We start from the raw sequence: 14,419 nt of genomic DNA on the forward strand, positions 1-14,419 counted from the left end.
CCCCCCCCCCCCCTTCCCCCCCCCTTCTGTTTCTTTCCCCTTTTCTCCCCGTTCCGGCCGCCCCCCCGCCCCGTCCCGTCCCCCCATCCGCCCGCCGTCTCCGCCGCCCCTCCCGGGCGGCCCAGGCCCGGCCCGGCCCGGGGTGGTGGCGGCGGCGGCGGCCCCGCGGCGCAGGGCCCGGCCCGGCCCGGCCCGGTAAGTGCGCGCCGCCGGGGACGAGGGCCGGGCGCGACGGTGGGCTGGGGCTGGGGCCGGACTCGGAGCCCGGGGCGGGCCGGGCCTGGGGCTCGAGGCCGGCGGGGTGGTCGGTGGCGCCCCCGGGCCGGGTGGGGACGCGCCGCCCGCGGGGAACCCGCCGGCAATGTCCTCCCTGCGTCCCCGCTCGTTCCCCCGTCCCCGCGGGGCCGCGGGCCTGGGTCTGGCGTGTCCCCGGGGCTCCTGCCGCCGCGGGCCAGCGTGTGGGCAGGGCGCGCCCGGAGGCGGTGTCTGACTCCCGCGCTGCCCCTCTCGGGGTCGGTGTCCGGCTGGGTCTCCGCCATCTCCGGGCGTTGCTGGCCGTCGGGGCTAGCGAGACTCGCCGCGGTGTCGGTGCGTGGAGGAGTTCGCAGCGGGCCGCTTGCCTCGGCAAGTTGGCGGAGCACATGGTAGCTGGGTGCTCCCCTGCACCGTGCATCTGTGGCTGGCCCGGATGCAAGGGGCATCCCTGTGCGATCCGAAATGTGCCTGAGCTTGCTGTGGCTGCCTTGTTTCCCAGTCTTCTGCGTGCAGTGCAGCACTTGCGAGAGGCTACAAAGGAAGGGGAGCAACAGGTGGGAGAGGAGGCCTCATATCATCCGTTTCTGTGTCTGAGAAGTGCAGTAAGGTTTTCTGGTATCTTCACAGCGTCTTTGCTTTGAAACTCTTTCCTGGAAACATTTTTGACTTCTGGGGCCCTGCTTTGTGTAACAACAAGAGTAAAAATGCTGGAGAATTAGTTGTCTTCTGTCTTGGTTGGAGAGTATTCAGGAGGGATTTCAGAGAGTCTGAGCAGGCCACTAATGAGATATGTGGGAGGGTTGTCTTGCTACTTGTTACTCGGTGTTCTCTGCCCTGTGATACCTTTAAATCCTCACAGGACTTTTTGGGGTACCTGTAGATGTTTGGACTGTCTGCCTGAGTGTCAGTTGCCTCTGACTCCTGCCAGTGCAATATTCTGGCAGCAAGTTTCGCAGGTAAGTTGATGTTACTTAAAGTCTTCCTCTATCAGACAATTTAAATCAGATCAGAGGTTGTCCTTCTGAGCGCCTGATACAGTGTGTAAATAGATGTAGCTGGTGGATTGTTACCTCTCTTCTCTCACTGGGTGAATCTTTTTTAATCCCTTCCCTTAGAATTTGATCTAGATTATCTCTTTCATCGATGACAGCTTTTTATGGTTTTCAGTCATTGTTCTTTCTGGCCTTTTTTTGTTTTGAGATGGGTGAGAAGGCTGAGCCCAGGCCTAGGCTGCTGCACTGGTCTCTGATTTTATGAAGGGCTTGATGATGTGCTGTCTTTCAGAAACTGCTTATAGGAGGGTGTTTGCCTTTTAAAAGGCCACCGCAGATCTGGGGGGCAAAGACAGTGCCAGCTCCTTAAGTGGTGGACAAGGCTCTAGACACTTAACTGGCTCATTGAGGGCGGTGTGCAGACCCTGTGGTTTTCTGCTGTCTCTTTCATTATCGATTGTTACATAAATGAGCATCTACTCCAGCCCTCTGTTAGGCCACAGAGAATCTGAACTTGTTGGTAAAGTCCTTATTTGCCTCTGTTCTTTCTAGGGTCTGTACTTGCTTTTGCTACAGCTGTGTCTTTTTGACTTACTCCAACTTATTTGTCCTGCACAGGGTTTGGTGTAAGATCCCTCTTATTTCACTCTGTCCCAGGATATGCCCTTTTCTGCCATGTCTTCACCTGTTTCCACCGCATCCTCAAGTTTGACTGTTCACTGTAGTGAGTGTGCTACATGTTGGTGAGCCTGGCTGACATGTACTACAGTTAGCTTATCTATCAAAAGCAATGAAGATGCAGTGGTCAGGGTATCAGGGCTGGCTGTACAGACCCATTCTAGATGTTGCCTTGAATTTTGATTTGGACATAAGGTTTACGTTCTTGTTCTTTTCTGCCCTTCAGCAGTGCTACACACAGTAGCCCCCTGCACTGTGAAGTGTTCCTTGTGAGGCAACTCCTAATAATTAATAATAATTTAAACAAAAGTGGGAAGGAGTGTCGCCAGAATCCTTGCTGTTCATTCCTGAACTTGTGACTTCTCGGGGAAGTTAAAATTCCCCCACAGATACAAAAACATTTCCAGTTTTGTATCTTAGGTAAAATGTGGCATGGATGATCATCCCACCTCCCTTGCATTTTTTTGTCTGAGATCTGTCTGTGTTGGTTTCACATAGCGTAATTGTGCCCAGACCCAGGTGTTACATTTTTCAGAGGGGTGAATTGATTCCCATTCCTGGGAGCTGATTTACCAGCTTGCAGATACTACCAAGAACCTTACTCAGTGCATCTGTCTAATCTGAATGACCTGTTGCTTGTAGGTATCTTCTTAACATCCAGACTGATCAGCTCAGAAATGCATTAGCTTTTCTCCTGAGCACTTAAAGCTGAACTCAACTGCTTTAGCTCTGCCTGTTTTTTGTATACTTTTGTGATGCTTCAGTGCTGACAAAAGATGTCTGGAAAAAGAAGGTGTATTTCTAGCCATATGTGCTGATAATATGCAGCTAGGTGTGCCTCAGTAGTGGGAGTGGTAAGGGAACGAGCTTCACTGCAAGCTTCTGGCAGAAGTGCCAAGCTTCCAACTTTCCAGGACGGGCTTTATTTTTCTTAAAGCTCAAGGATGCCACTGTCATTATGAGTACAAGGAAACCTTAAGTTTATTATAGCTTCTGCTGCTTTTTCTGTTCATGCAAAGTGATCCATTAGAATCTGAACCACTCTGAAGAGGGTTCAGATGCGACCTGAGCTGGAAATGCAGAGCTGCTGTTAATCCTGCATGTGTTGCTCAGTAGGTGCAAACTACTGGCTATCTTCAATTTTGGAGCAAAGTCAGAGCTTAGAAAGTGTAAGGAACCCAAAGCTTGGGGAAGGGAGGTGCTAAAAAGACTTGATCGAGGGAGATAACCTGCTTGGGGAGCTGGAAATAGTGCCAAGCTCTGGAGCCTGTTTATCGCCAAACAAAGGGTAGACTGAAGAGTTATGACAGTAAGGACGGTGGCGGGACTCTTTGGTATGGTGTTGTGGCTGCTTCTTCAAGCCCCACGGAACATCAGAGCTGTGCTAAGGCTGACTGGCGTTTCAAAGAACGGATACTCTAGAGGAGAGCACGCTGTAGGCCACAGAAACCCCTGATCATTGGCGTGCACAAGATTTTTTCTCCATCTGCATAGGGAGCAGTGAGAGTATCTTGTGGGACCTGGTTTGCTTGTCAGAAAGCAGGTGAACACATGCCTTTTTACAGATCAAAACAGTGCCCTTGCTAATTCTAAATCTCTGTCTCAGTGCTCCTTTTCCTGCTGGCAGCATGCAGGGAAGTTCCACACGTGGCTGGTCTTGGTTCGGCTTTCTGTCACTGGTACTTGTTGAGAATCTTGTCTCGCCTCTTGCCTTGACCTGTTCTCCCTCTCACTTTAAGAATTGGGACCTGCTTCCCTGTGGTTACTTCAGATAGTTCTGATTCCTTATGCTCCGTTATTTTTTATTTCTATCCTGTTTGCTACCTGTAGCCTATTAAGGATGACTGATGTAACCTCTGGGTCCTTCTCCTTGAACTTGTGCTGGAAATTCTTGATTAAATCGTACAGGGTTGCTGTAATCTTCCTTCCTGATTAAATGGCAATTCAGTAGTTCACAGATGATTTGCTGAAATATTTTTTTTTTTCTGTAGGTGTTCTCCATCCACAGCTCTCTGTATTTTCAACTAGCTGTTAAACGTATATTGGTAAAGATTTCCCTCTGTTCATTCCTGTTTCTTTGTAATGCAAGGACAGGTTGTATCTGCATAGTAAACTTCAGAAACTTATTCCAGTGCGTGTGTGTATTTACAAATAAAAGGGTTTGGTTGGGTTTTTTTTTAATGGAACAAACTAGATGATGAAGAAAGACATTAGACTGATTTTTTTCTTCTCTGTCCATCAAGATGGCAAAGTATGATGTTTGATGGCAGCTTCACTGGATAGTAAACCATTACCCCAGACTCCAGGGATTGCACAAGTGAGGATGGATCTCAACAGGTTGTTTGCAGTGATGATGCTTTGCTGGATACAGCCACCTGGTCTTTGAGGAGCTGGATTAAGACTCCCAAATCAACTCCTGCCAGTTGTGAAGGAGAAACACCCCTTGGATATGGTCCATTCTCTTATCTCTTCCCCCTGCTCATGTGTGTGGACTGACTGGGGACTGGTGCCCTAGAGGTGAGTAGGATATGGAGTCAATTGACCCTTTAGTTACCAGGCATTGCAGTTTTTCTGAGTGGTTCCTAAGGGACAGTTCGAGTTACCTGCATAGCATGAACAAGATGAAACCTTGAGTGATTTAACAATACCGGACAATGGTTCGTAGCATTGTCCTCCTCTTTGGCTGAGTCCTGGTAGCTTTGTTTGCTTAAACCTTTCTAAGATCAAAACTGAGAAGTTACAGTCTATGGTGTAGCTGCATTTCTCTCCATTCAGAGATATATAATGCTAGTTAGTCAAGTGCTGCTTTGAGCTGCAGCCATCTGACCTGTGAGGGTCAAGTCTCTAGGCTGGTAGTCCATTCAGCAGAGTGGAACTAAAGGAACTAGTTAGTTTTCTCTCAGATTTCTTCTCAGGTGTCTTTGCTGGTTGCTGCTGTTTTGGGACCTGATCTGCGGTGTCCCCTGGAAGAAGCAGATAGTTCTAAATCTAGCTGTCCAGCTTGCCAGAACATAATGCATCTATGGCCTCTTAGATTCTGTGAGTTGCAGTGTTAGAATTTCTTAGATACCCGTGGATTGTCTCTTGCCGAGATGCCAGAGGAAGCTGTTCTGTTCATGTACCACTCATACGGTGATGCTTCTTGGGGTCCCAGACACAATCTGATTTACCCAGGCACCATGCTTGCATAAAACTAGCTCTGTTTTTCTGGTTCCAGCATTACCTAGAGCCTTTCTCAGCAGCCTGCTGTATGATGTGCAGAACTATGTGCTAGCTGACAGTTGAAGTTAATCCCTTATAGGGGCAAATACAGTATTTCTTTCTCTGTCTAATCAGTTACTTCAGGCTCCCTACAGACTCACTGCTAGGTGAATATTTTAGAAGTCGTTTTGCTGGGCTTAAGTTTTTGAGTTTTCCTTACGGCTAAGCGCATTGACAGGGTGTTTTGACTGTACTGCTCTGCATCACATCTAACTAAAAACGTGATGTAGCTGGTTTAAACAGCATGGTGCTGCATATATTTTTTTGGCTTGTGTGACAAGTATGAGCTAAACCCAGCAAACAAGGTTTAGCGTGGTGTACTATATATGTCCAAAGCTGTACTGACTTGACTAATATCAGGTTTAATGCTATCCCTGGAGTTACATCATTGCAACTTTGCATTTCTTGTTCTAGTTAAGTAAAAGCTAAGGCCTGGGAGTAAGCTAACACCTTCCTAAGATGGATGTATAAGGAAGCAAGTCCCAGAGAATTTACCAAACTACATGTGGCTGCTATCTCTGTGGCTGGAAAACTGTTGCATAAGGACCCAGGATTCTGCTATTGCCTGGCATAGTTAGTGTTGGGAGAAGGGGTGGCAGCATTGCTCAGTTTCACAGAAACTGAAGAAATGTTTGTTGTTCTTGCCTGTCCCTGTTGTAGCTGTCACAGGTTGTCTGTAGCAGGCTTTAAAAATGGTTGGAAGGAATAGAGGGGCCTGGTCGACTGAATTAAAGGGGAAGGAAACTGCTGTACTGATGGCAAGGAATTGACTGTGGGAGAAACAGACCCTCTTATTCAGTGCTGGCCTGTGGATCAGAGCAGTGGGGAAATGTCCGTGTCAAATCCCTTCTTCCAGCTGTTCTACAGTACCTCTTGTTCTGCCTGTGATACCCTATCTTCTCATCAGAGCACAGATGCATCAATTTCCCCTTATAGTAGTGATGCCATTTTTGTTGCTAAATTTAAGATTGTGTCAGTGCTGCTATTCTAAAACCCAATTTTCAAGGTGAAGGTTTATAAATTGCACATTTAAAAAAAAACAAAAAAATTAAAAAGAGTATCTGTCTGTAGGACTGGTCCCAGGCTTAGCTTCCTTTCAGTGCTTAAATTCTTTTAGAATCACAGAATGGTTTGGGCTGTAAGGGACCTTTTTAAAGATCATCTCATCCACCTGCCTGCCATGGGCAGGGACATCTTTTGCTAGATCAGGTTGCTCAAAGCCCCGTCCAACCTGACTTTGAACACTTTCGGGGATGGGGCATCCACAGCTTCTCTGGACAACCTGTTCCAGTGTCTCACCACCCTCATCATAAAAAAAATTCTTATATCCAGTCTAAATCTGCTTTCTATCTTTCAGTTTAAGACACTTGTCCTGTCACTACAGGCTGTGGTAAAAAGCCTTTCTCCATCTTTCTTATAAGCCCCCTTTAATTATCAAAAGGCCACAATAGGGTCTTCCCAGAGCCGTCTCCTCTCCAGGATGAACAACCCCAACTCTCTCAGCCTTTCTTCAGGTGTTGTCTTCACCTCCACCACTCTACCCTCCAATTATTTGTAAATGCAATGTGTGAACCAAAGCTTTCTCTGATTACAGTGGAGTCTGGATTTCTCCCGCTGTCTTCCAGAGTCCCAATCTATCTATTTTAACTTTTATTTCTTGTCTTCCTTCATATGGTAGACGCCGATGGATGAAGAAAAGAGTAAGTGTATTGGAGAAACGACAACTATAAGTACCTTTGTCATTGCATATTACCTACCTAGAATCAGGTGAAAGGACAGAGTTTCATGCCAAAATGGACAGAGTTGTATGAAAACTGTGAAGAATGTGTGCAGGTAGTCCCAGCACCGATGTTTGCAAGTGTATATATGCATGTATGCAGTGTACTTAATCTCATTGCACTGTTTAATAGTAAACTTCAACTAGATCGGTACTCATTTTAAGAACTTGATTGGTTTTTTAATTTTTTTTTTATGGAGAAGGTGACTGCCAAAGAGGCTATACAGCAGGTTATGTACCAAAACTTTCAGAATAGGTTTGGAGGCTGCCTTCCTTGTCCCTGCCCCCCACCCCCCCCAATCGCTCCTCAAGTACAGCAGGTTTTGGGTCGCTCAACAAGCTGCTGTTTTCTGAGTAATTTAAAGCAGGAAGACAGTTGTAATGGTGCAGTGAGAGGCAGGAAATGCAGCTTGGCACCTGAGTGCTGAAGACTTTTCAAAGGGCTATTATTTGGCTAAAGATAAAGTCTTAGTAAAATGATCTTGCCAATATTCCGTGCCTCTGGTACTTCCTCTGCATGCCTGTGCTGAGTTGCGTTTCTTGCCTTCATTTCTTCACAAACATACTTTTGTGGCCTGATCCAAAGGCCCCAGCAGAGATTGAAACCCACGTCAATGTGACTTGATGCCTGTTGAAATTATGATGAACTGCTCACCATGACTACAGGGTCAGAAAACTTGTAACTTGTTCTTCAGCCCCTAAAGCGAATAAAAGGCAGAAAACATTTGTGTCTCTTTGCTTGTTGACGTAGCCCTGGTAGGGAAGTGTAATGTTGGGAGGAAATATGCCCTGTGGGCCAAGTGAGTTTAACTTTTACCTTGGTCTGAACCTTTTTTTTAATTACGTATTTTGGAAGTGCCTGCAGCTGTAGGTGATGGTGTATCTTAAAGACTTGGAGAGGTCAGACAAATAAGTGGCAACGCTGATTAACGCTGTTCGGTCTGTGACAAGGGAAGGCAGCGCTTCAGCTGATGCTACGTTAGCATCTCACTAACTGAGGCTAAAGCATCAGCCTTAAATAGGTAGAAGAGTTAGTTTTGGGTTTGGATGCTGCTTCCAGCTTATGTCAATACTAGTTTCTAATAATAACAACCCAATGTCCTTCTCCTGGTTTCTTTCATCTGCGGATCTCAGTTCCTTAGGAACAGCAGTTGCCCTGGGGGTTGATGAGGTGTAAGGAACACTTCTGTACTGTTAAGGAGCTTGTAGCATGGCATGGCAGTGGCTGCGCGTGAAAAGAGCCCAGAGTCCTGACCTTCAATCGCCACCTCTGTCTGAATGAACTATTATCAAGGCTTCCTCTTTCTGGTCTCAGATATGACTGAAAGGCTGACTTTGCCTCTCTAGTGGCTTTTTTTACATGACTATTGCTGGTTTTTAAAGTGTAAATTTCTGGAAGTTAATGCTAGCAAAATAGGTACTGCTCTGTTTAGAACGATTAGATTATTTTGTTGCTATATGTTTGTGGTTTATTGCAGAGGTGCTGAAAGCCCTGGATATCTAGGTGCTTCATGTTTGGATGCTGTTTGTTTTGATGGACTTCGCAAACAGATGCATCATCTCAGCACCTCCAGCTGGTGGTGGCATGGTCTCCTCACTCCTGCTAGAGAACATTGCTCTGGGGAGAAGGCATGGTAGTGGAAAGAAGTTTAAAGCTGGTATAATTTGTGGGGTACTTTCCTCTTTGCAATGGAATACAAAAAGAGTTGATGACCAGGTAGACACTGTTTCCAGCAAGCAGCTGGGTTTATGTCAATGCATTCATCTTTAATTCTTGCTGATCCTTTCCAGCACTTCAGATAAGGTGAAAAAGGGTGTTTGCAATGTCTCTTTGTTTGGTTGGTTGGTTTTTTTTTTAACAAGCCTAAAGGCTTGTTCTCTGTCTTATCTGTGGGATGATTTGGCTGTGAATTAGAGGTAATTAGTGCCACCTATTAACTTCCTTTAGCAAGAAGTTTTGCTTTGTATCTCTGGACATTAAGATACCCCAGCTCTGAGGACCAAGCATGATGACTCTATGGAAAACCAGCTAAGAGACTTACTATTACCCCTATGTTCAGCAGTCATCAGGCACTCAAAATACATTTGACTTGCTTAATGTGCGAAAGTGCTGGCAAAAGAGACTCTGCTGTTCACCCAGTGTTGTGGAATGATGCTAGTTACAATGTCCCAAATGTTGTTGCTTTCCCCACCCGCTCTGGCACCATTGCAGAGACCTGGCCAAGTTCCTGAAGGGTCTTGTAATTTGGTTCATTGATGCTTAGATCCATCAATGATCTAGTGTATATCTTGTTTATTTTTATCTTCTGGATAACTGCTTTAGGATCACTCAGAAATTAGCTGCCTGGCAACATGAAGGTGCAGATACCTAAATGAGCTGCATGCTTTTCAACTGGTTCCATAAATGTAGCCCAAGTAGAGCGGTGGCAGCACAGATCTCTGGAGACTTTAGTGAGACAGGTACTATCCAGTCTCCCCAAGCAGCAGAGAGAGGTCGCCTCCAATAAGCTCTTGTGTCTGCTGCCCAACTGGCTTTGTTAAATCCAAGTTCAACACAAAAGCAAAACAATGTATGTGTCTGTTCCCAGTGCAAGCTTCCCAACAGCTTGGTTTCAAGTGACAGGTTGAATTGATGACTCAATGTAATGTCTTCCTTCTGAATCATGTCACAAGAACTTTACAGCTGGGACCTTCCTGCCTTCCTTTCCTTGTCTGTGAGAAGTAGGTGTGGAGCTGTGCTGCTGTCAGACCTCTGGGAGAAATTGCCTTGGGGGTGGGGGAGGGAAGCTTTGAGATCCTTTAAAGAAAGGGGCTGTGTAAGCAGAGGATGCCTAATTGTGAGTCAGACTGTGTGTATGATAATGGAAACCAAAATTTACTCTTAATGGGTAACATCTTCAAAACCATCCCAAACCCATTTTCAGCTGATACTGAATTTGAATTTGGCATCTTGGCCTCTTTTGGAAACAAAGACATTGGAGATCCTCCTGCAGGTAACAGGTCCCTAACTGAATCTTCTTGGAAACCTTTTGGGCATCCCACTGGCTGCCCTTATCAAGGAGGGCTCTTGTTAGTCTGGCCTAAATGCGAATGCTTTTGGAAAACTATAACCGAAGTGACTACTCACAGTGAGCACTTGCACAGACCCTATCGCTGCCATAGATGCTACTGGATTATACCCATCACTTCATAAATCTTCTTACATACATCCATTTGGAGAAATATGATGTCAGGAAGTACAGGCAGAACGTGGAACAGTGGTGGACAAAATAAAAAGGATGTAGCAATGCTGTGGTGAGGCCAGAACCCTGCCAGAGGAGGGACATCCTTTCTAGATCTCTCTCCCCTTCTGTTTTAGCTGCTGCTTTAGACATGTCTTTAAAAATACAGCCATCCCTGGAACTCGAAGGGTGGCATCAGGTGGCTTTGGTGGGGAAGACAGAAATGAGGACAAAATGACTGTTAGTGTTTGCCAAGCAGCTGTGTGGCAGTGAGTTAAGCTGAGTCTGCTAGGCTTTGTAGCTCAGAAGAGACTGGAAGCTCGAGGGGCAGAACCAAGTTCTGGCAACTCAAGCACTAGGTGGGCTCAGGACAGAAAGGTAGCTCCTGCACGAGAGTCAGTGGGGCAGCAAGAGGGCTTTTATTGAAGACTTCTCTCCTTCTCACAGTGTCAGCACTTGAAATTAAGTGACTTCATATGGAGTGTGCATGTATGGGGAAAAAATTGTGAGCAGAGGGCATATACCCACTTTACATGAAGTAAAATTTATGTGTGGGCAATCCAGAGAGAAGCCTGTTGCGTCACAGCAGCTTCTCCGGCCTGTGTGTTCTGGAGCACAAGGCAAGTGCCTGTAGAGACAAGGAAGCCTGTAGAGACCCAAAGAGCTTTGGTGTCTGAAGCTGTTTGGAGAGGCATTGGGACACAGAACAAGGAACACAGCAAAGTTCAGGGAGACCTTCCCTGTCACTGCCACAGAAAGGGCTAATAATAAAGCTGTTTTGGTCCTACCCTCTCATCCCATCCTATCCCTGCCTATGACTGTATCTTGAGGGATTTAGAAAGGGGGTTTGCAGCACTAATGTATTAATCCTTTCTACCCCAGTGTGAGTAGGTGCATGTAATCCCTGTTTTACAGGTGGATGATTTGAAGAACAGAGAGAAGAAATTATTTAGCTGAGACAGCATCAAAAGGCAGAGCTGAGCTAGGGTAAGAACCCACGAGTCCTGCACTTTCCTGGCTCACAGGCTGGTGCCCTTCTGTGAACAGGTAGAAGGGTTTATAACTCAAATGTGTGGTGCTGCTAAAGTCCTGATTCCACAGGACAAGTTTTTTTATTTGCTGAGTCGCCTTCTGTATCAGTTAGTTTTGATAGGAGCTCCTGGTTGTTCTGAGAAAAAGGCTGAGGGTGCCTGAATGAAGGAGTCATTCTGGAGGCCAGCACAGATGAGAAATGTATTTTTTTAAGTGATGTGACAGCAAGAGCATGGGAGCAAACAATACAGTCTGTAAGAAAGCCGTATGTTTCTTGTGGCTATTGGGCAGGAGGTGAACTGCAGTAATTGTATACCTTAAGGTTTTTACTGGAAGTATGATTAAGCCATTCACACAATGGAGCAATTTAATAAAACCACGCATATATTTCTCTCTCTTTTTTCCTTTTTTTTTTTTCTTCAGAGCTGGAGGTGACATTTGAAAGGATAGTGGGATGTAGTTGAGGACCAGAGTTAGTTTCCCTCCCCCTTCAAATATAGCGCACTCTCCTCCATCTTTTTTTGAACCTGCTCTTGATTCCTGAGTCCTAGTAAACCCAGCTGGAACACGACAAGACCCTCTTCCTGGATTGAAGCAAAGGTGAGGTGTGCGTCTGCAGAGACATTTTTGTGTCTGAGTGTGGGCAGCAGCAAGAGGAAGGGCTGATGATTCCCCGCCTGTCTGTCAGTGCTGGGATTCCCCTGCATGTGTGTTGTCAATGGGGCACATGCGGATTTATGATTTTGTATAAAGCCCAGTTTCATTATGTATTGGGAGCACAAGCAGTCTTTGTGTACCGCAGGCTGAGTCACTGCTGCCTCCCAGTGAATTTTGGTGATGATTATTGAGTGTGGGCAGATGCAGCCTACTCTTTATAGCAGCTCGCTTGTATTTTTTTAATGAAGTTTTAAAATTTTTATATTGCTTTGACATCCTTTTCTTTGAGAAACTAATTTCTCCTGAGCTGAGTTTAGACACAAGAGCCACTTTATTACAGAAGGTGTTTGCTGTATCTCAGAAACTGACCTCTTTGGGGGAGGCTTTAGGCATACTATCACGAAATAGGATTCTGTCCTGCTGCTTCCCCATGTTCAAACCAAAATGAACAGGTGCTTTGAGCCCAATCCTTGGGAGGGAGAGGAGAGAGCATGAACAGAAAAGAGAATGAAGATCCAGAACGTGGGTGGAAAGCAGAGAGGTGCTTGTGTTCTGCTTCCACAACTGGGTGGGGTTGCTCCAACCTCAAATCTGCTTTCTCCCTTTTCAGCCCAAAAGCAGAGGTGCTGTCCTTCCCCACGTCTCCCCCAGATCAGTTTCAAACCGAGGCTGGGACTGAGATTATTTGGCTTGATTTAAACAGGGACGTGGGGTTTACAGAGGCAGTGTACCTTGTTGGCACCGGCTGGATGTACGTGAAACCCTCTGTGTTGGGTGCATTTCAGACATGGTCTTGCCAGAGCATAGCTCCCTGAAACTGGGAAAGGGGTACTGGCAAAAATCTCAGCTTTCACATGTGTGGTGTATCTGTGGGACTTTAGCAGCCTAAGCAGTGTGGCTTTGCTGTGCTGGTACAGTGAAAGTGATTCTGCCCTCTTGCCTGATGCTGTTTGTATTGGTGTAAGTGTTCTTCGTCTGATACAGCCGCTGCTTATGGGAACAAGCTACCTGGATAATGAAACCTCTGGCCTGTAACTGACTCTGTGCTGAGGGTTGTACCAACATAATTATATGAATAAATGCACTGTTTGGCGAGCGGCAGAACTGGTGAGCCTGGCTTCTTAACCATCAATGTCTTGTGGCTGGATTCTGTGCTAAGGATTGATCTCATGATTCTGCCTTGCCACTAATGGGAGCATTAATAGGTTCTCTTCTCTCTGGTCACTTAGGGGAAGGCTGTTCTTGAGGTGCTAACTGTTCTGTCAGAGTACTCTCACAGTGACTGCTGTGTTGAAACGTTAGTTGCACAAGAGATGCACACAAATTAGGTCAGCACAATTGCATAGGCCTTGATTATTTTATGTACCATGCACACACTCAACCCCACACCCCCCCGAAAGGATCCTGATAACAGCATGTCTCTAGCTGATCAAGTCAACCTTGGCTAAGGAGCCTCCAATACAGGCATAGCATGTGCCTGGAGTTAAGAACTTCCCAGAACTGAAACCTATAGCACTGCCATGCCCTCTGCCTTGATAAGCCACAGTCGGTTTCTTAAGCCTACTCTCTATGATAATTTTAAGTTTGTATCCAGTGGCCTAGTAAAATGCAGAGTAATTTTTGGAGAGGAAGCATCTTTGTAACAACTTGTTCAGCAGTAGTGTGGTTGTGTATTGTAGAAAGAGACCCTTGAGTAATATTGGTGGCTAAAAGTAATCCAGGAAAATTCTCCATTGGGGGTGCAGGAGCCAGGCTGGGAGGAGAACTTGCTACCTGCTGTGACCTTGAGCAAGCAATACTCTAATCAGGGGCTGGGACATAAATGGCTTTTTAACATGTGGAAGTCCATTCATTGTTCATGGGATTGACTTCAGATGTCAATTATGAGCTTTTCAGTATTTTAAATGTACAAAACTTTGAAATTAGAAATTCTGAGGCTGTTGGGAGATTTGTTATTTTCATAACTGCAATTCTGATAATGTATATAAAATGACTAGGTCCCAAGGCAGTGGTTGGACTACTTTCATTACATCTTCCTTTAGTACTGTAAAGTAACATTACATGCTTTCCAGAAATAGTAACTGGCTGTAAGACAGCATCACCCACCCTGTGGATAACTCACGGCCACTTGATGCCAGGCGTGCAAGTTCTGTTTACTCAACAGTGTCCAGTAACAGACACCAGCTGGTGTGTGTGACCCCTGCTTGTAGAACATGTAAATAGGACTGTGAAAGCCTCAACTTTGAGGCAAGGGAGGGAAAATCCTAAAATTAGACCTAATGTGGCAGTTGTGGATTGGCTTTGTAAATACAGGTGCGTGTTCTGCAGCGACACGGGCTCTTCCTGGCTGCCTGCAGCTGAAGGAGGCAGGAAGCTTTGCAGGATGCCCAGTGCTCATTCCTCCTCTCAACTTCCTCAGGTGGGAGCCTCTTCACAGAGAAGCTGGTCGATTGAAGCATGGGCTTTTCATCTATAGCACAAGTGTGTGTTTCTATTTCCTCTCCCTTTAAAGCCTCTTTTCAGCATCTTCTGAGCAGCCGTTCGCA

At 46.0% G+C, this 14,419-nt stretch overlaps 1 protein-coding gene across 2 annotated transcripts in view; it reads left to right on the forward strand.

Moving 5' to 3' along the window:
• Window positions 1-11,132: 11,132 nt before the first annotated feature.
• The window catches only part of R3HDM2 (R3H domain containing 2), a 49,928-nt gene continuing 46,641 nt past the window's right edge, over window positions 11,133-14,419 (forward strand). The window contains exons 1-2 of one of the 2 annotated variants that reach the window (XM_074807582.1): window positions 11,133-11,171; window positions 11,640-11,816. The gene's annotated coding sequence lies outside the window, so the exon portion shown is untranslated. Of the gene's footprint in view, window positions 11,172-11,639; window positions 11,817-14,419 lie in introns of those variants that run through there. The other variant, XM_074807584.1, reaches the window with a different exon arrangement.

This window comes from Strix aluco, chromosome 27, assembly GCF_031877795.1.
Source record: "Strix aluco isolate bStrAlu1 chromosome 27, bStrAlu1.hap1, whole genome shotgun sequence".
Lineage (NCBI taxonomy): Eukaryota > Metazoa > Chordata > Aves > Strigiformes > Strigidae > Strix > Strix aluco.